Here is a 26858-nt window from a genome sequence, read left to right on the forward strand (position 1 = left end):
AACAGAAAAAAACAAAAAAACAAAAAAAGAAACCATACCAAATCTCAAAATATGTAGTCACTAATTTTCCCAATTTGAACTTTAAAAGTTCAAATTTTAATGTGTGATAGGATGTTACAATTTCTTAAAATTTAAGCTCAAAAGAAAATATTAATAGATAGAGGTGAGGGATAGGATTATGAGGAAAGTTCATGTAAGCAATGTAGAAAATATGAGCTATTTCATAATATACAATTCAATAGGACAACGATTCCAGAGTGACATAGTTTCCAGGAAATATATCTTTTCTCATCTTTGTGAAGGAGTCAAGGTAGATTATCACAGCTTCAAATAAAACAAACAGCAGGCAGTCAGAAGTAAATTGTAAATCAGGTAACTCTAGGAACCCCATTTATTTTTTCAAATCAACTTGGCAGTATTTGGTGAATTATGATTTCCAAAAACAGAACTAAAAGAATGACTAATACTTCCAATGAAACAATACATTAATATTTTGTCCTGTTTTTCTAGGAGTGGAATACTTGTGCTCCAGTGGTTTGATTACTCTTTACTAACCAGCTCGCCTGTGACTAATGGCATGCACTGTTATGCCAGGTGGGCATGATTAAGTGGTGGCTCCTTCGGCCCAAAGGAAAGGACAAAGCCAAACATTCCTTAAAGGGAATCACACCAGTGACTTGAGCTTTAACTTCTTAATACCTGTAGCAAATGAATAACCAAGGGACCTGAAAATGTTTTGGAAACCTCTATGTTTTTTTCAACTATGTATTATTACTTGGTAGCAAAGGGAACAACATATACGAACCTAGTCTAGTTCTAAGAGTAGAGCAGAAATGTTCTGACCAGAATGTTTTCGCTTTGGTTCAGATCACTGCTCCATCATCCTTAGGTCTACTGACCCTTAGGGAAAACTCTGAAATTCTTAAGACTTCCTCAGGAGGGAGAAGTTTCGGGGAATTTCTTTATTTACACAAGGTAAATAAAAATAGTTACTACCTCACAGTGATGTAAGAATTAAATGAGATAATACATGTAGAGTCCTTCGCATGTGCTTGGGGCACAGAAATTCAATAAAGGTTCCCTTTCTCTTATATCTACTGGATCAGTGCAGAGCCATATGTTCAGAAAGGGGCCAGAACTTTATTGTTTCAGGCTTGTTGTAAGCAGATGGTAGATATCATTTTTTAAATTATTTTAAATATATTTATATATATATATATATCTTTTGATGCAGACTATTTCATTCATGTAGTTGATATCTGTACAGATCTCTGTCTTCATCTTTATATTTGTCTCTGTATTCTTACTTAACCCCAGAGTTCCTAAAGGGTGACACCTGTATCTCTTTAGCTCAGTTTGTTCACTCTCAGCATCTTTAATAATGAGAAAACATAAGAGAAAACAGTACAAATCAACAAGAAACATACGGAAAAAGCAGATGGAAATATGCACAAAAATTCTTATTTTAGAATTGTGCTATATGTAATTTGTAAAATCTACTTCTTTAGGTTTATACATGAGATTATATTGGTTTTCATATTTAAAGAAAAAGGGGAAATTGCAATGAGTAATAAAAATAAAACACAAAGCTGTGGTAACAAATATGTTTAGCTCTTGGATTGAAGAAAAATGACCAGTGAGGAAAAGTGAAAAATAAAGGAGAATGAAATAGACCATATATCACAGATTTTCTCTTTATGTTCAAAAATAATGCCTTTTAATCTTACCTGGATTGATTGGAAATATGCACTGATGATACTTTTGGGCTAAAAATCAATGACACAGCTCATCTACATTTACTAAGATACTATGTAGAGTTCACTGAAGCACTACTTAAAGGAAATTTGATATAGTGTGGGGGATAATTTTTTTAAATGAGAAAAATGATACTTTCTTTGTAAAATGGTTACAAAGTAACATCTCTTATACAAACAGAGAAACAACCCTAAGGTATTTAAGTTTGGCAGCTGTATCTACATTTAAGGGCCAAGAGTATATACTTCAACAAGACAGTGAAAAGAGAAGCCCAATTATGCACTTAACTGCCCCCATGAAAATTGAACCAATGAAATCACTCAAGAGACCAGCCCAGCAAGGAAGACAACCTATTATACTATAAAGGAAATGCAAAATCTGAAGGGGTTCTTGAAATGTTAATCCAATTTCCTGCTAAGCTAAAATTTTAGCTCCATGGAACATAGAGAGAAAAGGTCCTGAAAGCTTAACCTTTTACAAGTAAAAGTTTATAACCAAACTTATTACTGATGATAACCAAAAAAATGTGGCACACAGTCCTTTGTAATTTCCCCTTCACAATCATGTCCCATATACTCCAGGAATAAAATCCACTTACTACTCGGAATTAGGCAAATGATGCCAACCACATATTGTTCCTTTTTTGATTGAGGGGTTCATTTAAAAAAAAACGTATAAAAAGGCTATACTTTTCTGCTTAAAGTCAGCATTGAAACTAACTGTCCCCTCTTTTTGGTTCAAAAGCCTAGGGCTTCATCTAAATAGCCTCACTCTTCTTGCCCTAATGAAGCTAACTACCACCAAGCTGGACTTGGCTGATGTGGAAAATAGTTACTTTCTGGATGCTGGTGATCTAAGGAGAAAGAAGAGACAAAAAGAGTACATTATTCAGGGCTTACCTGGATACATTCATGAAAGAGTTTCAGAATATCTAGATTAAACATTGTAATTAAATTAAGAAAATCTACACAAAGGTAACAAACACTAGGTAGCAACAAGTCTTCCAGCTGACCTCAAGATGTTTCCATAAGCCCTCATAAAGAGAACTCTCCCTGAAGTTTATCAGCTGGCTTTCCTGCTTTATTTCTTTCTGGTATAACGCTATGCCTTCATAAGCCAAAAGGTTTTAAATACTTCAATAGTCTTTCAAGTCTTCCTACTACTATGGGTGGGGGTAGATGGATTTTTGGAAAATACTAGCTTCATACTGTTCCCCTTTGTCTTTTTCTCTCCATCAAAAACGAACAGCTACCTTATTTCCTTGTCATGGGAGGAAAATAATGTAGTCATTATTGGGACTTCTAGTCAAGTACTATTCCTTCTGGTGGTACCCCTTTAGTGTCCAGATGCATTAAAACTTGTCTGCACATCACTGATTAATTTTATGGTGTTTCTTGACAACAACAAAAGGATGAGTCTCACATGCCAACCCTAGAATGCCCTTATAAACAAAGCAAAATTTGCATCAGCTCCAAGTTTCTCAGTAGAAACCGTTGTTTTATTTCTTTGCACAGAACAGGTAGTTTGTGTCCATAGAGAAAAAAAGAAAACAACAACAACAAATCCCAAATTAATAAATATTCAGTCTAGTCCCGTCCAATGAAGATGGAGCTAGCAACTTTGGGGGTGCCAGCAGACACAATACACTCACCTAATCACATCCAGGTATATTTCATAGAAGGTCTTGTGGCTTTGGAGTATTATTTTCATTTTTAACCAACTCAGCATTCTAAACTTAACAGATTTGTACTATCTGCCAGAAGGCCAAATTGATTTGGGAGAATCAGAGACCAATCCTAAAACTCCATCTCGGTCTCCTATTTCCAATAGATTTCCCTATTTCTTGAGGCCCAATGTCATAACACTGCAGCTATGGTGTCTGTGCCTGTGATTACACACTACTATGCACAAATCATGAACAAAGCAGATATTCTCATTCCTGATGGCTATTGCGGCACCAATCTTTTCAAAATCGCATGACAAGGTCTGGACTGAGCTGTAGTGATCACAGTGGTGATTCTGCCGATACTGACAGGCTAGATGGAAGTAAATGGACTCCACCAATTTGCTTGAGGCAGGAAAATAGCCTGCTGATAAATGAATCAAATTAAAACAATAGCTTAAAAATATGGAGTACTTCTTGAATGTGTGTATTAACCTCACACAGGGGTCATGCTAGTCTTTTGTCATCATTCCAATTTTAGTAGTATGTTCTGTGGAAACAGGTACTATCCAATGAATTTTTACCAAAAATCCTAGGAGGACCTTACTTTTAGCTTCCTTCATCCCAAGGCATATTCCCTAACAGCTGCATTACATAATTAAGTACCAGTGGAATACAGTGTCATGAAAACAGTTTAGTTTACAAAGTATTATACAACCAAGATTAGACTAAACTGGAAAAGTCTGGCTTGAGATGTACTGAGTATCCTTGGTTATCACATCAGTACTTAAGTCCTTGACATTTTTGTCTATTTATCTACCTTGCTATGATCTTTTTGTCCCCAAATTACAATCTCAACCTTTGTCCTTGACCTGATTTCTTTTCTTAGAGGCCAGTATTGTAATCTCTGCAAGTAGTGTTTCCTCTTATATCATACCTATTGATATATTGCTGGGATTCTTACAAATGGATACAAAGCATAGAATGTATAGGGCACTGAAATTTTATTTCACCAAATTTCACTTAAACTGATCATGAATGTCTATTCTTAATCTGCTCATTTCACATGCCAAATTTATTGGCAAAAACAAATATTCCCCAGTTTTACTTAAGCGGATAAACCCATAAAGAGCTACTTGCAAATTTGTTCCCTTTTCTTCAAACTACACTCTAATGAATGTGAGATGTTATATTATTTGTTCAGTGAATATTACCCAAGTATATACATAGATAACAATACATTTCAAGAGGGATGCTACAACACTGTACGAAAGACATAAAATATAGCAGTAACTTGATTTAAAAACCTCCTTTTCAACGAGAAAGACCAAAAGATGACATTATATTCTGATGTAATTGTTTGCCATCTGCTCCATTTTCTGGCAATAACAGAATACTTTAGTATTGTATCAGTAATGGTAAAAAACCCCATGGCAAGCAATGACTGACCAACTCTAATAGTGATTTATCATCTTTCAGTATTTGCTCTCTGGTAACAGAGCTGTTTCACTAAAGCAAAATTTGAAGTAATGCATTACAGCCGTTTGGCAAGCAAAGAAACACAGAACTCCCAGAAGTGCAATCAGAGAGAGGGTAGCTTAATTTCAATACAAGTGTCATCTAGCCAAGATGTGGAGAGAAATAGTCCTACAAATGACAGTAACAACATGCAGTCACGTAATCACAGATTTAAAAAAAAAATTTTTTAAAGCCAATACAATATGGGCAAGGTACTACGGAATCCATTTAACCATGGGAGAGAAACATTACTAGATGATCTTTACTTTGCTCCTTCAAACATTTAGTGTTCACTTATACTTCATATCGTACAATGCACCAAGAATCTGGGAAATTAGAGTTACTATACCCTAAATTGAGAAGAATGAGAATGACAAATTGAAACACGTGTAAGTGTAAAAACAGCAACAGAAGTGATCAGTAAGTACACAATAAGTCATCGGTTGACCACATAAGGCCTACAGTTAAACAATAAATTACCTTATACTAATACAGTAAGTTAAAGTACTTGCTTAAAAATGTATAAACTTCTAAAACATTTTAAACTGGTTATCTAACATAAGTCATTAAACTATTATCCCAACAACTGCTTCATACATTATGATTCATTAGCTAATTTTGGTGAAATTAAAAAAAAGGCCCAAAGGTGATAAAAGTTTGAAAAGGGGAACTTAACTAAAATGCGAGACCTTGCCTGGGGAGTAGCACCCCAAGAAAGGGAATGATTGCAAAGATCAGAGAGAGGAGGGCAGGCCCCCAGGTAGGACACAGCTGCTGTTGGGGGCTTGTGTGTGCCCAGTAATGGTTGTTACCGTGATGGCTACGTGATGAAGAGTCCTGATGTGATGAAAACTCAGTATCAGAACATCTAGTATGCACACTCAAAGTTCTAGTTCTTAAATTGCAAGATTAAGGTTAAACTAAAACCAGAACATAAGCTTTTAATTTCATCTAGTCATACTAATAATCTCTTATTATTTGACAGTTGCTTTATGGTCTATGTGGTTATAATTTGATAGTCTCATACCAATTTTGAAGGGCATAAGAAAAGAAAACGCAGAAAAAATTATTTAAAGAATCTCCACTGTCAATATTGGAAGTCAGCAATTTACCTTCTGTCACAAAGCCCTTAAAAGGAAGTCTCTTTTTTAAAAGGATGAAAGTATGGGTTCTGTTCTTAGAGTATAATTAACAAAATCACAATTAGCTTATTAATTGGAAAAAATCTACTTTCACATCTCGAGGAATCGGCTAATTAAAACCTGTGCGTGGCCCCTTTGTTACAATTGTCTCTACAAACCAGTGTTCTCACCCGTCAGTAGTCTCCTCACAATAGTATCACTAGCACTAAGACACAAATAACAGTGCCTTAGTTATGACTGCACGTTCGTTTCCACAAAAGCAAAATTCTGAGAAAAGGATGAGTCATTATCCCCAGGGTAAAAAAGAAAATAATGTTTCTTTGGTCAGAATATGAAACTTATTTCTAAAACCAGTCATTGAAACTAAAAATTCCTTTTCTGAATAAAAGGGAACAGAATGTTTCTTTTCTCTATTCGAACACTCCAAAACTAGCTGAAGTGTCCATCTGTCTGCTTTTACTCTTCTCCAGATCTGATGTGTGGTGACAGAAAAACAACCTTTAGTCTAGCCATTTTCAGTCCCGTTCTTTTGTTTTTCTGTCCTGTCAGGATGTCATTTTCCCAGGGTCACACACACACACACACACACACACACACCCCTCCTCCCTCACTATCTAAGCATCTATTACAAAGTCACTGCAATATACATAGAGAACATTATAAAAGTGGATATTTATTTCCTTAATGTTAAATGTTAAAAAGTTCTCAGGTGCATATTTTATCTCACCTTTAAATATCTTTTAATATCTTTTCACCCCCCACATTTCCCAATAAAAAGTTAAGATGATCTTTCTATGATATTTTTCTGCCCTCCTTTCATTGATTCTTCTGTTGGTATCTCTTATACTGTTTATTACTCAAATGTGGGCATTTTTCATGACATCACCGCTCTCTCAGTCTCCAAGGTTAGAACCTTTGGACTTCTCAACTCCTCTTGCATGATGTCACTTCCACCTATTAAATTGCCCTCAAATTCATCACTTTGTTTTTTTTTTTTTTTTGGCTATCTTCTCTATCACTTTTAGACCCAAAAGAGTTCTCATATGGAACACTGACCTATCTCTAATTCTACAAACATTCACTAAGCAATTGCTATCTATAAGACACTGACAATTAAAGTAAAGGGATGTATGATGGAAAAGAGAGGGGGAAAAATCATTCATATGTGTTTGTAAGTGAAGGTGAAAAGGACAGCGTTCCAACCTTTATTAACTTACAATCTACAAGGCAGAATCTAGTAATTATAGGAGAAAATGTGTGTGTGTTTGAGAGAGAGGCACTTAGTGAATGAAAAAGGATTTCTGACAGTACAGAGTGAGAAGGGCACAGGGTGAAGTTGGCACTATGAACTACGGCTAAAAGCCCCCAAAGCACACATTATTCAACTTCTCTCCTCCCAAATTCATTAACCACCGTATCACAAGAACAGGCTAACTAACATACCTAACACACTGCTACTCAATAAAAACAATATGCTGACTCTCTAGTATCAACAGATTACGTACAGCTCAAACCCAAAGCCTCTCCAACAACCAGGCTCCACTCTCACTCTTCTCCCCACTTCCAAACTCGAATTTTACTGGATCAATCTTCTCTGCCTTCGTAAATAGGGTTTACGATGTTTCTTATCCCTCTGTTCCCATCAGTTGCCATTTTTAGTCATACTTACCCTTAAATTCAGCCCAAATACTTTCCCTACAGTCGCTTCAGTCTCATTAAAACTGGGCTTATAATTCCAGATGAAATTCAGAACCATTCTGTTAAGTTAAAAAGCAACGATCAAAGCAAAACTTGGTTTTTTGATTGAGACCACTTTGATTTGAACTAATTTAGAAAGAAGTGACATTTTTACAAGATATTATTCCTATCCAAGTATGTATTTCCACTTATTTAAATCTATTTTTCAGTGTTCCTCAGTATTTTTTTAACTGAACAATAATTAACGTAACATGAACTGCACATATCTTACATGTTGTTTGATGACTTTCTGATAACTTTTCACATCCATGTAACCACCACACAAAACAAGATATGGAAAATTTCTATTACCCTAGAACATTATCTCATGCCCAGATAACCACATTTTGATTTCTGTAATTACACATGACTTTTGATGGTTCTTGAATTCATACAAATCAAATCAGTGTACGTATACTCCTTTGTATTTGACTTCTTTTGCTTAACATATTGTTTCTGAGATTTATCCAGGCTGTTAATATATCAGTAATTGGTTCTTTTTAATCACCAATAGTAGTCCAAAATATACTTACAACTTGTTTCTTCTCCAATATATGACTGTTTCAGTATGAACATTCTTTCAGTATGAACATTCTTACATCAGTTTTTGTTTGTTTACGTAGACATATACTGTTATTTCTTTTGGTAAACAGGAATGAGATGCTGGGTTAGTGTGCAGACTCGCTTACTCTTAAAACACTGTGTTTGTAAAACTGTCTCTTGGTTGTGTCTGGGAACTTGGGTCTTGGATTTTGAGAGGATTCCTACCGCCTAACTGATAAGAGTGGCACACTGTGCCTAAACTGTCTATGAAAACAATATGGTTTACGTTGAATACGTGCTTTCTGGAATTTGGAAACTTCTGGAATTTGAGTATGTGCTGGGCAGAGGGATCAGCCTCTAATTAAAATATTTGTGCACTGAATCTAACAAACATTCCTGGTTGGCTACATTTCACACATGTCTCAGTTCCTTGCTGGAGGAATTGTGTATCTTGTGTGACTCCACTAGGAGAGGACCCTTGGAAACTTGCACCTAGTCTCCCTGGATTTCTTCCTATGCACCTTTTGCCTTTGTTGACTGGGCTTTGTTTCCTTTCACTGTAATAAATCATAACCATGAGTACTGTTACATACTGAGTCCTGTGAGTCCGCCTAGCAAATCATCAAACCTGGGGGTGGTCTTGCTGACCTCCTGACACATAAGGAAAATGTTATGTTTTACTTCATAAGAAACTGTCTACCAGTTCTCCACAGTGGCTGACCATTTTACATTTCCACCAGCAATAAATGAGAGCTCCAGTTGTTCTACATCCTAATAACTATTTACCATGTTTCCCCGAAAATAAGACTTAGCCGGACCAACAGCTCTAATGTGTCTTTTGGAACAAAAATTAATATAAGACCCAGTCTTATTTTACTGTAAGACCGGGTATAATATAACATAACATAATAAAATATAAATACTGGATCTTATATTAATTTTTGTTCCAAAAGACGCATTAGAGCTGATGGTCTGGCTAGGTCTTATTTTCGGGAAAATACGATAGTGGTATCAGTTTTTTTTTAAATTTTTTTAATTTTAGCTACTCTAGTTGGTATATAGTGGTATCTCTAGTGTTTTAATTTGTATTTATTGATGACTAATGATGTTGAAAATCTTTTCCTGTGCTCATTGGTCATTTGTATATCTTCTGTGAAAACGACTGAATCTTGTACCCATTTTTACATTAGGTAGTTGATTTTTTTTAAATGTTGATATCAGAGGTTCTATATATAGTGTGGATATAAGTTTTTTGTCACTTACAAGTACTTAAAATTTTTCCCCCATTCTGTGGCATGTTTATTCATTTTTCTAATGTTATTTTTTGATGAACAAAATTTTTAATTTTGATAAAGTCCTATTTATCCAACATCGTTTATGATCAGTGCTTTCTGTGTCCTGGACAAGAAATCTTTGTCTTCTCAGTACAGTTTTAAAAAATTTCTTCATATAAGTTTATTTCTTATTATGGCTTATTAAGTTTATTTCTAGATAAGTGATCTTTTTGTTAATTTTGTGAATAGGTTTTTCCTTCTTCCATTATATAATTGGTTATTATTCATATAAAGGAAAACTGATAATTTATTTATAAATTAATGCTGTAATACTGAGAAGCCATACGAGAAAGATGGATAAATATGACTAAGTAAAAGTCAAAGACTTGGGTTTGGCAAAAGTACCATAAACCAAATTAAAAGACCATTGGCAAACTGGGAAGATACTATTTGCAACACAGATGACAAAGGGCTAATTTTTTTTTTACTAATTTACAAATAGCTCAGACAATCCAATAAGATGAAAAAGAAAATATTACAAATATACAGTATGCAGAAAAAAATTAAGTGGATAAACTGAAGAAAATAATAACTTAAAAATGCAAATAAGAACAATGATACATTCCCATTTTTTTTTTTTTACTTATCAGATTGGAAAAAAATTAAACTCGATGAAACCCATTATTAAAGAGATTGCACTTTCAGATTGTTGGTGGGAATGTAAACTTGCTAGAAGACAATCTGACAATACGATTCAAAATTTAAAATGTACATATTCTTAGACTAGGCAATCCCATCAATAGGAATTTATTATATGGATACATTTGTAAAAATTCACAAAAAAGTAGGTTAATATGCATTGCAGTAATGTTCATGAAAGCAAAAAAAATTGAAACTAAACTATTCATTAATAGGGGAATGATTATATAAATTATAGTAAAACACTTTATGCAATACAAACAGCCGTTAGAATGAATGATGTAGATTTGTATGTGATGTAGATCACCAAGACACAGTAAGGAGGTGGGGCAAGAGCTGCAGAACAGTGTGTTTATGTAAAATTTGAAATCTTCTGATTTCAAAATGTCAGAGTATAGACCTTTGCGTCCACAATTGCTTCTAAATGCAGAGAATAAGAAAAACAAACACCTTCTTTGATGAAGCTAAAAACTGCAACCCTAAACCGTAATACATAAAGACAGGTAAAAAAAGAATGATAAATGAGGTGAGGAATACTAAATTTAAGTGCTTATGGATAAGAAGCAAGCCAACTCTCACGGAACCTCAGAAAGGTTCCGGACTAGGAGATACCTGGAAACTATTAGAATTCCAGGTCTCTAACTCCACTTAGTATAGTCAATGACTTCCTAATCCTTCAGAAACCGGAAGGCATAGTTTCTGGAAAACTAAACCCAAGAGATTTTGGACTTAGACACAAGTTGTGACTAAAACCAGAGGATTCTGTGAAAATCTAATGAAACCCAATGTCCCTTTCTTCAGTATAGCTTTAGATCATAAGAAGCCCCACACAGGAGATGGTAGATTTTCTCCAGAAAAGAACCCAAAACTGACTAACCTAGAGAAAGATCATGACACTTAGGGATTACCTATAGCACAGCCCACCAACACACAAGAGCTCTGCCTTCAAACTCAGATCTTTCAAAGCACTTTCAATGCCTTTTAAATATGAATGACAGCCAAGGATCTTTATGCATTTGAGGAAAGTCTCCAATACTAAAGACGGACCAAAACTAAACAGGAGTGCTGAGAAACAGAGAATGATGGGAGACAAGAAAATGTCAAAGAAACTAAAGTTCTAAGAAAGAGAAAATATTGCGTAACTAACCAGAGGAGAAATCAATAAAGAAAGAACAATCAGAGAATAAAAGCTGGAGGGAAAAGAAAGTAACAGTTTGAAGTTCAAGTCAAGACAATTTTCCAGAAGGCAGAGTAAAAAAGAAAGATGAGTAAGAAGAGGGAAAGGTAAAAAATATCTGACTTATAAGCATTCCAGAAAGAATAATGAAAATAGAGAAAAGTTAGGCAAGAAAATTTCCCAAAGTTGAAAGACCTAAGTCTGCAGGAAACAAGGACCTGCTGAGTACACAGCAGTGTGAATGAAAAAAAGACTCATACCAAGGTACGGTGCCATAAAGTTCAGAACACCAGGCATGAAGAGAAGATAATAATCATCTCCAAGGAGGAAAAAAACCCAAAAAACAAAAGATCAGGAACCAGAACGGTATTGGATCACAAAATAGCAAAACTGGAAGCTTAGAAGGTATTAGAGCAATACTTTGAAATTCTGAGTAAAAATGATTTTCAACCTAGAATTCTACGGTCATCTAAAATATCACATAGTTGTAGGAGTAGAATATGTTAAATTCAGGTATGTAAAATCTCAAAAAATGTACCTTTCAGTTATCCCTTTTTAGGAAGCAACTACAGGATATGCTGCTGAGAATGAGGGAGCAAACTTGAAGGAAGGTAATGGGGGACAGGGAATCAAGGCCCCAACACAGGAAGCAGGTGGAGGGAATTTCCAGGATGAGAGCAAAGACACGTCTTCCAACAGCTGTAAAACAGATCTAGGGAGCAGTCAATATTAAATCAGTAAAACTGAAGGCTCTAGTAAGGACATCTAAGGAAAAGAACCAAACGAATGATCTCACAGGTGACAGTTATTACAAAGATGGACGGAAGCCTGTAGGAAGACAAACTCAAATGCAATGGTAACTAAGCAAATTTTTATAGAAAGTCTAAAAATCTGGTACTCAGATTTTATATTTAAATTCTTTTTTACTTTATTATGTCTTCACATTTCCATGTAAATTTCAGAACCAGCTTTTCAATATCTATGAAAAAGACACATTTTTTATTGGGATTGCATTGATTCTATATATCAATTTCATGAGCGTTGCCATCCTAACAATATTCAGTCTTCCAACTCAAGAACACGGTGTATCATTCAGTTAATTTAGGTCTTCTTTAATTTCTGTCAGCAATATAATTTTCAGTGTACAGGTTTATATAATGCTATTGTTGTTTTGTTTTTGTTAATTTCATTTTTGGATTGCTCATTGCTAGTATATGAAATATAATTAATTCTTGTTTATTATCTTGTATCTTACATCATAGCTAAATTCACATATTAGTTCTCTTAGTTTTTTGGGTTTTTTTCCTTCAGATTTCTTAGAACTTCCTACATACCTGTCACCAGTGAATAAAAGTTTTACTTCTTCTTTTCTATTCTGTATATCCCTTCATTTCTTCTATTTGTTTAATTGAACTGCCTTGGACCTCCAGTATAAAGCTGAAAAAAAGTGACGAGAGCAAACGTTCTTTCCTTATTCTTGATATTGAGTCGAAATTCATAAAATCATTTACCGTGAAGTATGATGTCAGTTATTTTTTCATAGACATCCTTTATCAAGTTGAAGAAGTTGCTTTCAATTTCTAGTTTGCTAAAACTTTTTATTATGTGTTTGTATTGAATTTTATCAAATATATTTTCTGCATCTATTGAAATGATCGCACAGGTTTTCAACTGTATCTTATTAGCGTGGTGTGTTACACTGAATTGATTTTTGGAAGTTAAACCAGCCTTGCATTGCTGAGATAAATCCCACATGGCTATGATGTAATATCCTTTTTATATATTGCTAGATTCAATATGTTAATATTGTTATGGATTTTAGTGTCTATGTTCATGAGAAATATTGACTGCTAGTTTTCTTTTCTTGTGATATCTTTGTTTGGCTTTGGTATCTGTGTAATACTGGCCTCATAAAATGACTTGTGACATTCTCGACTCCTTTATAAATTCTGAAAATTTGGGTAAGACTGATATTTTTTCTTCCTCAGTGTTTGCCAGAATTATCAGCTATGCCACTGGGGCCTGGATTCTTTGTTATTATTGTTGGAAGGTTTTTAATTATAACTGAATTATTCTTTTTTACTTTGCTATCTGAATTTCCTTAAATAGGTCTATTTTGATTTTATATTTCTTCTTTAGTCGTTTGTACTTAAGGAATTTGTCCATTTCATCTAAGTTGTCAAATTGGCTGGTATCAAGTTGTTCATAATATTCCTTTATTATCTTTTCTTTAGTATCTACACTATTTGTAATACTATCCATTCTTTATTTCCTAATACTGTTAATTTACATCTTCTTTCTTGATCATTTTAGTTAACAGTTTATCAATTTTACTGAACTTTTACAGAATTAGCTTTTCATTTATTTTCTCTATTTTCTTGATTTCTACTCTGATCTTTATTATTTCTTTTATTCTGTTTACTTTGGGTTTAATTTTCTCTTTCTTTTCTAGCTTAAGGCAGTAGCTTAGATGACTGATTTTAGATCTTTCTTCTTTTCTAGTATAAGCATTTAAAGCTATGCATTTCCTTCATAGCACTGCTTTAGCTACATACTATTTTGATATGTAGTATTTTTATTTTAATTCAGATAAAATTTATTCTAATGTTTCCCATGAATTTTTTCACCCATGGGTTATTCATTTAATTTCCACATATTTGGGGATTTTTCTTATTTCTTTCTATTGCTTTTGTATTGATTTTTAATTTAATTCCTTCGTGGTTGCAGAACACGCTGCATAACTTCAATCCCCTCACATTTATTAATACATTTTATGTTTGTAGGCTAGAATATGGCTTATCCTGATAAATGTTTCAAATGCATTTTCAATGTGTTGTTGGGTGTGGTATTCTGTAGATGTCAATTAGGTCGAGTAGTTGGATTGCTTTATTCAAGTCTTCCATATCCCGTTTTTTCTCTCTACTTATTCTATCAATTGTTGAGAGAAAAGTGCTGAAATGTCTAACTCTAAATGTTGAATTGTCTATTTCTCCTTTCAAGTCTGTCAGTTTTTGCTTCAAGTATTTTGTGCCTCTATTGTTAAGTGCATATAGATTTAGAATTTTAATATTTTCCTGCTGTATTCATTCCTTTATAATTTTGAAATGTCCCTTTTTGCCCCTTGTATCTCTAAATGGGGGTAATAGGATGGATTGTTTAATAAATGATCCTGGTAGAAGTGACTAGCCACTTGGAGGGGGAAAAAGGTTGGATTTTCACTGCTTTAAGATATACAAAGAAAACTTAAAAATGCTCCCAGGTAACATAAAAGACTTGAAGGAATGAAAAAAAAAAAACCAGATCACATTCTTGGATTGGAAGACTCAAATTCATAAAGATGTCAATTCTCCCTTAAATAATCTATACATTTAACATGATCCCAACAAAATACCAGTATGATGTATGTATGTGTGTCTGTGTGTGTGTGTGTGTGTGTGTGTGTGTGTGTGTGATTTTATTATGCTGACTCTACTGTTCAAAATAGCAGGAAAAATTAGGAGCGGGGAAACAGCAGGGAGAGAGAAGGATCTAGCCCTACTAGATATTAAAACATCTTATAAAACTACCAAATACTTGCTATTCCAGAAGAAATCAGAGAAAAATGGAAGAAAAGAAATCAAAGAAATAAAAGAAAAACATTTTTGAGCTGGAGAGACTTACATGCTCAGATTAAAAGGGACCACTGAGCAGAATAAATGTTTAAAAATATCGAATTAGACAATAAAAGATAGATAGCCTAAAAGCTTTCACAGGGGTTAAAGTAGGTAATATGTAAAGGAACAATTTTCTGACTGGCAACACTTCTCACCCATAGCAATAGGAGTGAAAAACTATGCAGTTGTTAAAATCTGCTGGACATTAATTTGACCAGGAATTCTATACCCAGCAAACTATCATGTATAAAGAAAAAATAAAGGTATTTCCATGGGTATTACTTCCATGAGCCAATTCTAAGGCACCTGAGTTATGACTCCAGCCAATCCAAGATGGAGGTCAAAAAAGAAAAAAGGGATCATATGCTAGTAATGATAGAACTGACCCACTGACTAAATAACATAAGTAAATTTTAAAAAAGCAATCCTAGGGTAAAGTTTTATATCAATTATAAGCCCAAAGTAATATCCCCAAAGTAGAAGATGAGATCTGTGTGGTCCAAGTAAAAAGTGGTTAGGAAAAAGAACATAACAGGTTCTAAGCAACAGATAAATGAATTGAGGAGTCATACAGTATAATCACGTTTATTTTCATAATAGGGTAAAAAAGGCAAATGGAAAGTTTAGAAAAACAACCCAAAAAGTATAAAACCAATCTCAAAATATGAAGCAAACAGCATAATTTTGAGCAATGTGTGGAGTGTATCAAAAAAAGAGCCATGTGACATGAATGCTTAGAATACTCTGTGTAGTTCATGGTATTGAACATATAGAGAAAGGAATCTAATCCTAGCATTCCACTTGGTTATGGAGTGAAGCATTTTATATTCATACCAATGTAATCATATTAATGTAAATACTTTAGTGTCAATTATTAAAATCTACCTATAGTCAAAACATAAGACAATTTAAGTATGACTACAAAATAAAATGTAAAAGTTACCACTACTGGACAATATAAAAAGTAATTGTATATAAAACGTATTGTGGAAGGGTAAGAGAAGACTTTAAAGGAAAACTAGGGTACTATTATCATTGTCTAACGTAGTGGGGAATCAGGAATATTACTGAAGTGGACGTGATAGAAAATGATTTGAATATATTAAAAGTAGAATGATTAACAACAAAAGCTAAAGTAAGGGAGAATAAAAGGATAGTGAGATACTGATGAAACATGGTAATAAAATTAAGAAACAATAGCAGAAAATTTCAAAAGTGAAATTAAAATGCTCAAGATTTAGTTTCATAATCTTCAAGCCCAATGGCTATCATAGAGGCAATTCTTCAATTTCTCAAATGTTCTTAGTATTTACTAATATATATTTCAGCTTAATATTCAAGAGGGTTATTATAGCTATTTGCATTTTATAAAAAATTTTTTTGAGACACTAAGGAACTCAATTTGGATATCTTTATAAGATGTAACAATTTTTCAAGTGTTCAGCGTATTTCAAAGTATGGCACCCTAATTTCCATTTTCTTCACTTCAGTTCCAGAAATATTGGCAGAAAAAGTAAAAAGCTGACAGCTGGGTATCAGGCTATTACAAGATGACTCTAATTATCTAAAATGTTTCTTATAAAAGAACAGTTGCTACCAAATATTTCATGGCTAACATTTGGTTTAAGCCATAGCTACGTGTATTCTGTGGCACACTGGATCTGAACTTTGCAGCTGGTGGTGAATTTCCATCAACACCTAAAGACTGAAGTCTACAGCAAGGCTAAAACACATCTAAACTTTGGAAATCAAGCTTTAAAAAAATATGATGGAAACCCACTTGAGTACTTATACACATATGACTTTTTGTCTTAATCGTTGCAGAATAAGATGTTACCTTTATAAGTACCAGTTGAATTTAAATTTTAAAAAAGCATTTGTAGACACCCCATTAGGTATCATAACTGGTTTCTGCAAGAGATACAATGCAAATAAGTATCACAAATCAGAGTAGGTTGGATGTGAAACTGAGAGACAAATAGCTTAATATCTAGGAATTGGTTCTTGATTGGAGAAATAGGTATTATTTTATAAAGTGGGAATATGATGAAAAAGTTTATTAAAATACCTTTTCCCTTCAAAATGATAAAAGATCAACTAATATTTGAAAAGAAAAATGCGTAAAAAGGAATGTGTGTGTGTGTGTGTGTGTGTGTGTGTGTGTGTGTAATTTTTGTGACCAAAACCAGAAAGGAAGCCAGGTATCTTGGGTGTGACTCAAGTCTATACTTACAAGCTGGGTATTGTGAGCAAATACTTAACAATAAGAGACCTCAAAAATGTGACTAACCCCTCCTTCCTTACCTTCTCTTTATTGTATTGTTAATCATACCACAAACATTTATTAAGCAGTTATTATGTGCCAGGATTATGCTTCCAATATAAAACGACATCCCTGACTTCAAGAGGCTCACAGTCTATTGAGGAAGACAGATATGTAAATAAGCAAGCAAAACCTAGGATGTGTTTGCTGTAATAAATAGAAGCTACGAAAATAGGAGGGAGATGGACTCGACCTAGGACAGTGAGTCCAGGAATACTTCATACAGATTATACAGAAGCCACAGACAGTGTGCCAGGTCAACAAGTTATTGGGAGGAGGAGCCACAGCCAAAGGGGGAGCTCTGAGAGGCAGGAACAGCAGGAGCACAAACACAGGAGTCCAGGAAGACCTAGGTCAGTTTGAGGCAGTTCAGTAAGGTGTTCAGTGAGGCGAAAGTATAGAAAACACGAACAGGAAAGTGGGCTGGTACCAAACTGTGAGGAGAAATATGAGTCTGCACTTTATTCCGAGGTCCATGTTCTTTAAAATCTTGCCCTGGGATCACATGCATGAGGATCAAGAGTAGGAAGTCTTGTTAAAAGGCACGTTTCCGGGCTCATGGATCCACTGAATCAAGATTTTTTAGGGTCTATATAATTCACAGTTTGAGAAGTTTCCCAAGTGATTCTTACACACTCAAAACTTGAGAAGCAGCAATGTAGACCATAAGGAATTATTAAGCTTTAAGCAGATGACTTCTGTATTGTTAAAAGCAGTGCCAATCTCTCCCCTGCTCTCTTCCATAGACCTATTTATTGTACACAGCACAGTCATGAAATTCTGCTAGTTACATACATGACTGATAATTTTGGCTGCACCATGAAAAGTAAAAAAAGTGTATTGACTGGTTGGGATACTTCAGTGACACAGGAAAGGACTAAACTACGGCAGTGACTGAGAAAAGATGGAGATGGAATCAAGAGACATTTCTATGAAAGAATAACCAAGATTTGGTGATCAGTTGGATTTGGTAGGTCAGAGTGGATAGAGTCAACAGAAATTTCTAACTTAGGCAAGTCATGATAACAGAAAAGGATAATATAAAATACAACTGTGAAAACATTCTAATTCTAGAAATCTAAGTGTAAGATATTATTAATCAGGTTGCTTTCCTTTCTAGAGTGCTTCCTGCACTTCCTAATTTAGATGTGGATTGTATTTGTATTTCTTTCAATGTAAAAGTAACTCACGCTTATTATAGAAATTCATCCACTTAAACACTGACTGAAGCATCTATTAAGGTCTAGGACTGCGCTCTGTACCTCCTCAAAATACAGCGGTCCACAGAAGAATGAGGAAAACAAAACAGAGAAACACATCTCAGACAACCACAATTACCATTTTCTGATGTGTTCTTTTACAGCTTTTTTCCTATGCATACTGTCTAGTTCATTTCTTTGGCTTATGTAGTAGTGTGTTTATGTAGTATAGTAATTCTGTATTTTGCTCTTTTCACTTCAAAAAGATTTCCTCAAATTATTGTAAACTCTTTATAAACAATAGTGTTCTATGAGCACCTTTTACTATGGGAAATACAGCACAGTTTACTTGTTGAATACTTAAGCTGTTTTAAAATTTCCATTATTATATATGATGCTGCAAATGGAATTATGGGATTAAAAGGCATGTTAATTTTAAAGGCACAAAAATTGCCGACTTGCTTTCCAAAAAGGTTGAATCAATTTAGACTGCCAACAGAAATATATGAGCAAGCACACTTCAGGGCACCTTCACCAACACCTACACCATTAGAAGAAACTAACTCAAAAAGTAAAACCATGTACAACACTCCACCTTCCAGTTTCACTTCTTTGATTATCTATCTGTCAGGGAAAAATATTTCCCCATATGCTTTTATTCCTTTTTAGTAAATAAACTTGTTATCTCAAGTTCTTTGCTCATTCGTCTACATGGATCTTGGTGTTTTTGAAAGTATTTGTATGAACACCTTAAAATTCAAAGATAAACACTTGGCTTTCGGTGACTGTGAAGTTGGGGACATCCCGCTGCGCTGAGGACGTTGATTTCATTGGCCTCCCGGTCCTTCTGCCCTCTTCCAAAGCCTCTCAATAAAATGGTTTGATCCTGCTCCCCACCCAAATAATAAAATAGATATAAACATCTCCTACACTGTCTTACAAATTTCTAATCCTGGTTTGTATGTCTTTTAATTTGTTCATTTGTTTTGGAAGGAGAGAAGGTGGGAGAAAAAGACAAAGTAAACACCAACATTTTATTTGAGTCAAATGTAATGAATTTTCTCTCTCATAAGTCTTTCCAATTCTTTAAAGATTGAAAGGTATTTGCCCACCAAGATAAATATCTTTCTTAAATGAGACTAGCATAAGGATATTTACTCTATTTTATCCAACTCTTCGATTTACCTGAATTTATTTTGTTACTCAAATTGACTGTTTTTCTAACTATTTAAAACTCTCAAAAATATTTACTGAGTATCTTCCTTTTTCTGTTGATTTCTGATGACACCTTTATTATACCATTTAGAACATCTGCTTCTGGGATCTCGATTCCTTTTTACTAACTTTACTATCAATGCTTATGCTAGTACCCAACTGTTCAATTTACTATAATTTTATAGTATGTTTTGATATCTGATAGGGCTATAGTGTTAGGGCTCTCTGTCACTGTTCTTGGTTTTTCATTTAAAAGTAATCTCACTTTTAGCTGTTTAGTCCCTTGGACAAAATTAAGAATTATCTCATTGATGTCTCAAACACATTTTAAAAAGTCAGAATTATGCAAAACCTGTAAGTGAACTTAAGAAAAACTGATATTTGTAACAGCTGGACTTTGCATTCAGGAACATGATATTCTTTTCCCCGTATCTACCTGCAATCATCCCTCCCCCACCTCCACCCATATCCTGATAGTTTTTAGGTTTCTTCACATAGGCTCACACGTTTCTAATTAACATACCTAATTTTATACTTTCTATTATTGTTAAAAATTATTTCTTTATTATATTTTCTAAATAATTACTTCTATCATAAAGGAGAACTATTGATTTTAAAGTAGTTGTTTTAAATCTATATTCTTATTCTAATAATTTCTCAGTTGATCTTGGTTTTCCTAGGAATGTAATCACACCACATACCACACCAAATATGGAATTGTGCAGCTTCTTTCTCAGTATTTACTCAGCTTCTAATTCATGTCTTATTGTATTGGTCAGAACTTCCAGAACAATGTTACACAATAATGTAGTAATAACGGGTTTCCAAGTTTTTAGTAATAGTTACTTCTGTAGTATTTCACCATTATTTATTATTTTAGCTGTTAGTTAGACATATTTTATTAAGAAAATTTCTCTTCATTCTTGGTTTTAAGACATAAAAAGGAAATTATTAGTTTCTTCTCCATATTCAATGATAGGATCTTTATTTCCCTTATCAAATGTATTTATTTATTTATTTAATTTATATATTTATTTTAAAGCACTGGAAAAGCCATTTCTTAGAAGAAAAAGTACACTTCAAAGAGCTAAAATTGGGCCCAAGCAGAAAGCAGTGTCTCAAGGCCATTATTAGAAGAAAAAGTACACTCCAAAGGGTTTGGAGAGGGCTGAGCAAAGGCAAAGCTCAAGAGGGGCCCTAATCAGACTTACTGACCTATACATGACAGAATTTCATATTGAGCCATCTTTGCATTCTTAGAATAATTCCTACTTGGTAAACATAATATAGACTTAATACACTGTTGAATTATGTTTTACTCCTATTTTATTTAGAGTTGCTGTTTTATTTGAGTTGATTTGCACAAGTTCATTTCTGGAACACAGCACTGAAAACATCTCTTTCAGTGACTAGCCATCTGGTAACAACTTTTCAGGCTCATAAAACGTAAGTCACTGTCACATTGTTAGCAGGCAGGTTAGGTATTCTGGTTCTGATATACAATTACAAGCAAATGTCCCATTTCACTGCTTGAATCCTTTCCCTCTCCGATATAGGAGCAATCATGTCTCCTTGGCCTGGTGGTCATGTCTTCTGGCCAGCTAGACAGAAGGGCACATGGCGGCACATGGCAGCTCAGGGCACACTCTTCTCTTCCCAAGGCTTTGGGGGAAGTTCTACTTCAAAAAGGACATTCAAAAAGTGGGTGTTTGTATTAAGGGAGTGAATATTCCATGAGGAAGTGAGAATAACATGTAGATTTGTCACCATATTTACATTTTCTATCTTCCACTTCTCTAGGCAAAAGAGTTAGCAGAAACCCACTCAGAGTTTTCATAAAATAAATTCTGCCTAATACGGTTGATTTTCCTTTAGCAAATCCATACACATATAAAAGAATGGATGGGAGAAAGGAAAAACAACATAAATAATGGTTAAGTCCAGTGGTCACATTAGGACCACATATTGTGAGATAGTTTTAATTTCTAATATTCTATTTCAATATTGTTTTAACATGACCTAAGAAATAATCAGAATGAAGCAGGGTTTTCACAAAAGCCTTTGAAATTTGGGCCGAGAAAATACAATCACTGTATTTTCTAATAAGTAGCTGAGTGATTAAACATTTTCCCATTTATTTTTTTAATTAAATTTATTGGAGTGACACTGGTTAGTAAAATGATACAGGCTCCAGGTGTACACTTCTACAGTACGTCACCTATATATGCACTGCATGGTATGCTCACCATCCAGAGTCAGTTCTCCTTCCATCACCATATGTTTGACCCCCTTTACAGTAAACCTGGTGCTTGGCAATGTGTTAGGCCCTGGATACATAGTCTGCTAATGCACAAAGTCAACATTTTTCCTTGAGAAATCTCTTAAATCACCCATAATTACAATGTACATTTGTTTGTATACTATCTTGTACAGAAACACGTTTTGTATAAAGATATTATATACGGCAATCTAGAACACATAATGAAATTATATATATAAATACCTGTATTTAAAAGCAGTGGGTTTATGCACGTGCATACATGTGTCAGAGAACGCACATGCACAGAGACGACAGTCTGCTGTGGCCCAGTCTGCAGGCCACCTTGGAGATCAACACATTTGCTCAGCAGTTTCTCTTCCAGCTGGGACAAATTGCTGTTTCTTTGGTGGAGCACGAGAGGCTTGGTATTAGAGGCCATGTTGTATGAACATTAAATACGTCTGAATAACAGAATCACACTCAGCACAGTGGGATGTTCAGATCTACACACTGAGACCAGTTGAGCCAACAATTTCGCATCTTTAGTCTCATGTCTACTCAGAGGCAAAAGCTCAGTAGTGGGATGTTACTATAAATTTAAATGATTACTTTTGTCACGATTTTACTTCTGGCTGAGTACATATTGCTCATATAGTTGAATTCATGAAAATTAAATGTGACGAGACTCCACTGTACTGATTAGATGTGGAACTTCAGTTTCCTAATCTATGAAATGGACAGACTACATGTGTATAGAAGTGCTGCTGTGAGGAGTTAGAGAGAGAACATATGCAAAGTCCATAACGTTCCCTTTTCCCAGATTCACAATATTAAAGTTAGGGTTTGAGGTAACTCAAAATATATATACTAATGTGCATATTTACAGACAAAGGAAACTTTTCCCACGGGTTGCCAACTATAATTCTTTGTGATACCATTTTAAAATTAAGTAAATTCTTAACTTTAATACCTAATTTAGTCATAACTACCTTATTTGCAATAAACTCTTGGTCAGTTCCAGTTTTTGTTTTCATTGTGTAATCACCCCCAAGAGAGACTAAATTCTACACAGTTTTACATGCATAAAAATGTTTGAAAGTATGCTTGATACCTCTTTAAATAATGAAAAATTTTGAATGATTATGTCAAAAATTACAGATCCTTTTTAAAGCAATCTCTATATAAATTGGTAACAATATATGTAGTTTTAAAAAGTGTATGGCTTTTATTATTATTACTATTAACCTGGAGAGATACAGACTTGAGAAGAATAAGTTACCTTGTGTGTCCAAAAGAGCAGTCTAGTCAAAACTGCTAATAAGTGAGAAGTTACAATCTCATATATATTTACCACAACTTAAATATGAACTAATAGTCTCATTTATATAAGGTGCCAAGGATAGTACTGAAAACAGGCGATGCCACAGAAACTTGTATCAGTGATGCCAGGCTACCATAGTGATTAAAGGTAAATACTTTAAAATACTGATAAAAGTATTCAAAACACATAGTTGCTTTCCTTATTTTCACATAAATGACTTGTAAGATTTGTATAACGTCCAATCAGTGTAAACTAGGTACAATGATATACAAAAGAGTAAATACTGTATTCAATAAAAACTTCATAGTAAGTACTATGGGCAAGTGAGCTATAAGGAGCTTTAAAACATAACATTTCTATAAAAGCCATGTAACATGTGACAATATGACACAACTACAGTCTTTAGTGCATGGAGGAAGACAGGGAAAGGAAATACCAAACAGCACAAAACAGGTACCGCTTCAATGGCAGGGTGCTATTAAGATATCTGCCAGGGATTTTGAGATTCCAGGAATGAACAGAAAAAAGTAATCCATTGGAAGATCACAGTAGAAATGAAAAATCGTATCTCCTGTCCATTAATTTCTTATTCCTATCAAGCTAAATCTCCATATGTTAACTTCTTTTAGAACTTGGTACAAAAATAGAATTCAGATTCCCAGAGCTAGAATAAAACTTAGAAAGTTGTAACAGAACAAAAAGCAAGAAGTAATATCAAGACGCTTGTTAGAAGTCGGCCTTATTGTTCACTCTCCAGAGACTAGATCCATTAGTAAATCTGCAGAATGGACAGAATTTAATTCATTAATGTTAAAGACCCCGAATACACTGATGAATATGACATGGTTCTTGCTCTCAAGAAGACTACAGATAGTTAAGTGCTTAGTGAGTGCTGTTCCACAGGCTTCATGCATTAGTCATTTAATCCTTGTTACAGTATTAAGACATACGTACTGTGTAGTATCCCTCTTCTACAAAAGAGGAAATATGTATTAACCCAGAGAATATTTAACCCAGGCAGGCTAAATAACTTTCCCTAAGTTACAAAACTAGTCATCTCGACAGTCTGGTTCCAGAGCACACACTCTTAATCATCATGGAACGTATTTAGGAGAAGGAAAGGAAAATCAGACAAGGCTAAGTACACCGACGGTGTTTTCTAAGACTGCTCTGACTTTAAATATTCTGTCCTGCTGTCAAACTCCTTGCCCCATTTTGGTTGGGAAAACAGTATTTGCAGGAAAATGTATGTCTGATATTTATACTTAACAAGAAAAGACCAGCAATGTCTGTAAACATCGTCACACGGCTGTACAAAGAGCTCGCTTTTATTTTACAGAAATAGTCAAAATTATTCAAAGTGATTTTGAGGGAATCTGCAGTCCCGTAATATCACTAAGAAAGCTGAAAATTGGTCATTTATAGTGAAAAGAAAACAAACAGTCTTCACACTATAAAATTACCAAATTCTAAACTGCTTTTACTTTTACTGCCATTGTAATTATCAAGACAAGTACAGTAGCTGCTTTGAAAAAGTAATGTTCAACTTTTACAATTGGTGTATAGATAGAGAAAAAGAATACAAGTACCTCTTTCATAAATACTTTAAGATGCTGCCTATCAGGGTCTCAACACAAATAATAGCCATTAAGATTTAGGGAAATCTTCATACGGAAAATAACTTCAAAATGATGTTACTACTAATATTTATAAGTGTAAAAATGACAGTCTGAAAATATAATTTTTCCCTTTCTCTGCTGTCATGTATGGTTTGATTTCAGATTGGACTTTATAGTAGTGCCTAATTTCAATCATTACCCCACAATTTTCTCATTAATGCTGCCTTACATTTGATGATGTGCTCCATAAATCTATATTCACAGAACAGTAACTTACTTAGCAAAAAACCTCTAAGATTTTTGCATTTGCCAAGATGTTAACCTCCTAAAGAAAACAAACACAATTCACTCACTTTTAGGCTAAAGGCAGTCAATTGTTTCAAAATGGAATAGTACTTTCAGGTCTAGAACTGCAATAAGTCCATCAGAAAAGTACTTGGAAAAGCACGATCTCTTAAGGAAGAATAAGCCACAGAAATCTGCTTAGCTTGTTGAAAAATGAGTACATACTCAAAATAAGTCTAAATAATATCCCGTGACCCTAACAGTTTGCTGGTGAAAAAATACTCAAAAGTTTAAGGTGAACAATTTGAATATTGACAGAACAACAAATCAATAGTATAAACCTATTGCTTTCTGATTAAGAACAATGGTTTTTATCATCTTTCCACATATTTGTATGCATAACAGAGGATACATGGAGAAAAAAGAAGCTTATTATACCTCTGGAATTGTGTTTCTAAGATTACAACACATTTTCTGAAAACCATCTCGTGGGATGGGTTGGTTTCCAAGGGAAATTACGGTACATATTTTCCTATAAGTCTTTAACAAGTAAGGATGGTGGCCAGTGGCTATGAAGAGTGCTGTGACTGGTTTGCTGGCCTTCATAACCCTGGCAACTGGTATGCAATGGATGATCTGATCTCAAAGCCTGGCAGTCACTGAACTGCTCTGTGCTAGTAGTAAGCAAAAGGGCCACGCCTGCAGTCAGTCTGAATCTCCAAAATCACTGATGGTTTCAGAAAGAAAGAAAAAATCATTCCAGTCCATTTTTTTCTGATGGCAGCTTGTCTCTACCACAGAAGTGCACACAGGGCCTTCAAACATGTGCAAATTTATAAACAGGAAGACAAAAGGATGTTAGCTTCTGAAAATACAACAAACTGAGATAGACTAATCTCCCTCTAAGGAGTGGCTTACTTGCCCTTCCCTAAAATCAGAAATAGGCTTTACAGTATTAGGAATCTCAGAATTTTGGAGTTGTAAAGAACCTAAGAAATTTTTCAGGTGAAGAAATAAGTGCTGAAAGGTTAAAATCTAAGGCCAAACAGCTAGTTTATAGTTCAATATAGAACCCAGATTTTCAGATACCTGATCTAGCGTTCTTTTCACCATAGCACACAGTCTTTCCTTAACCTAACAGTCTTTGTTAAAATGTCTCCAAATATCAATAGAAATATGCAACTAGTTAACTTATAGAAAAGTATTTCTTATATACTTCAAAACTATACTGAATAAATGAACAAAAACTGGCACAAAGCAATTTACCTACCTTTCAGACAGAGTATACGATAGCTACTAAACAATAGATAGGTAAGTATTTTGAGTCCCAAATGTGACTGTACTTCAAAAATATCAATGGTCACCTATTTTGGGCACTATACTAGGTGCTGAAGATACAAGAATGAACACAACATGGTCTCCTCCTGTTAAAAAAAATTATGCTTAAAATTATCTTCATAATATTGCCTTAAGTT

At 34.3% G+C, this 26858-nt stretch overlaps 1 protein-coding gene and 1 non-coding gene across 2 annotated transcripts in view; both read right to left on the reverse strand.

The window, feature by feature from the left end:
• Positions 1–26858, reverse strand: part of PIK3CA (phosphatidylinositol-4,5-bisphosphate 3-kinase catalytic subunit alpha) — a 72580-nt gene that overhangs the window by 39700 nt on the left and 6022 nt on the right. The window lies entirely within an intron of this gene.
• Positions 3878–3979, reverse strand: LOC117014589 (U6 spliceosomal RNA). Its single transcript, XR_004421545.1, has one exon. It is a non-coding gene; the product is annotated as a U6 spliceosomal RNA (small nuclear RNA).

Source organism: Rhinolophus ferrumequinum, chromosome 2, assembly GCF_004115265.2.
Source record: "Rhinolophus ferrumequinum isolate MPI-CBG mRhiFer1 chromosome 2, mRhiFer1_v1.p, whole genome shotgun sequence".
NCBI lineage: Eukaryota > Metazoa > Chordata > Mammalia > Chiroptera > Rhinolophidae > Rhinolophus > Rhinolophus ferrumequinum.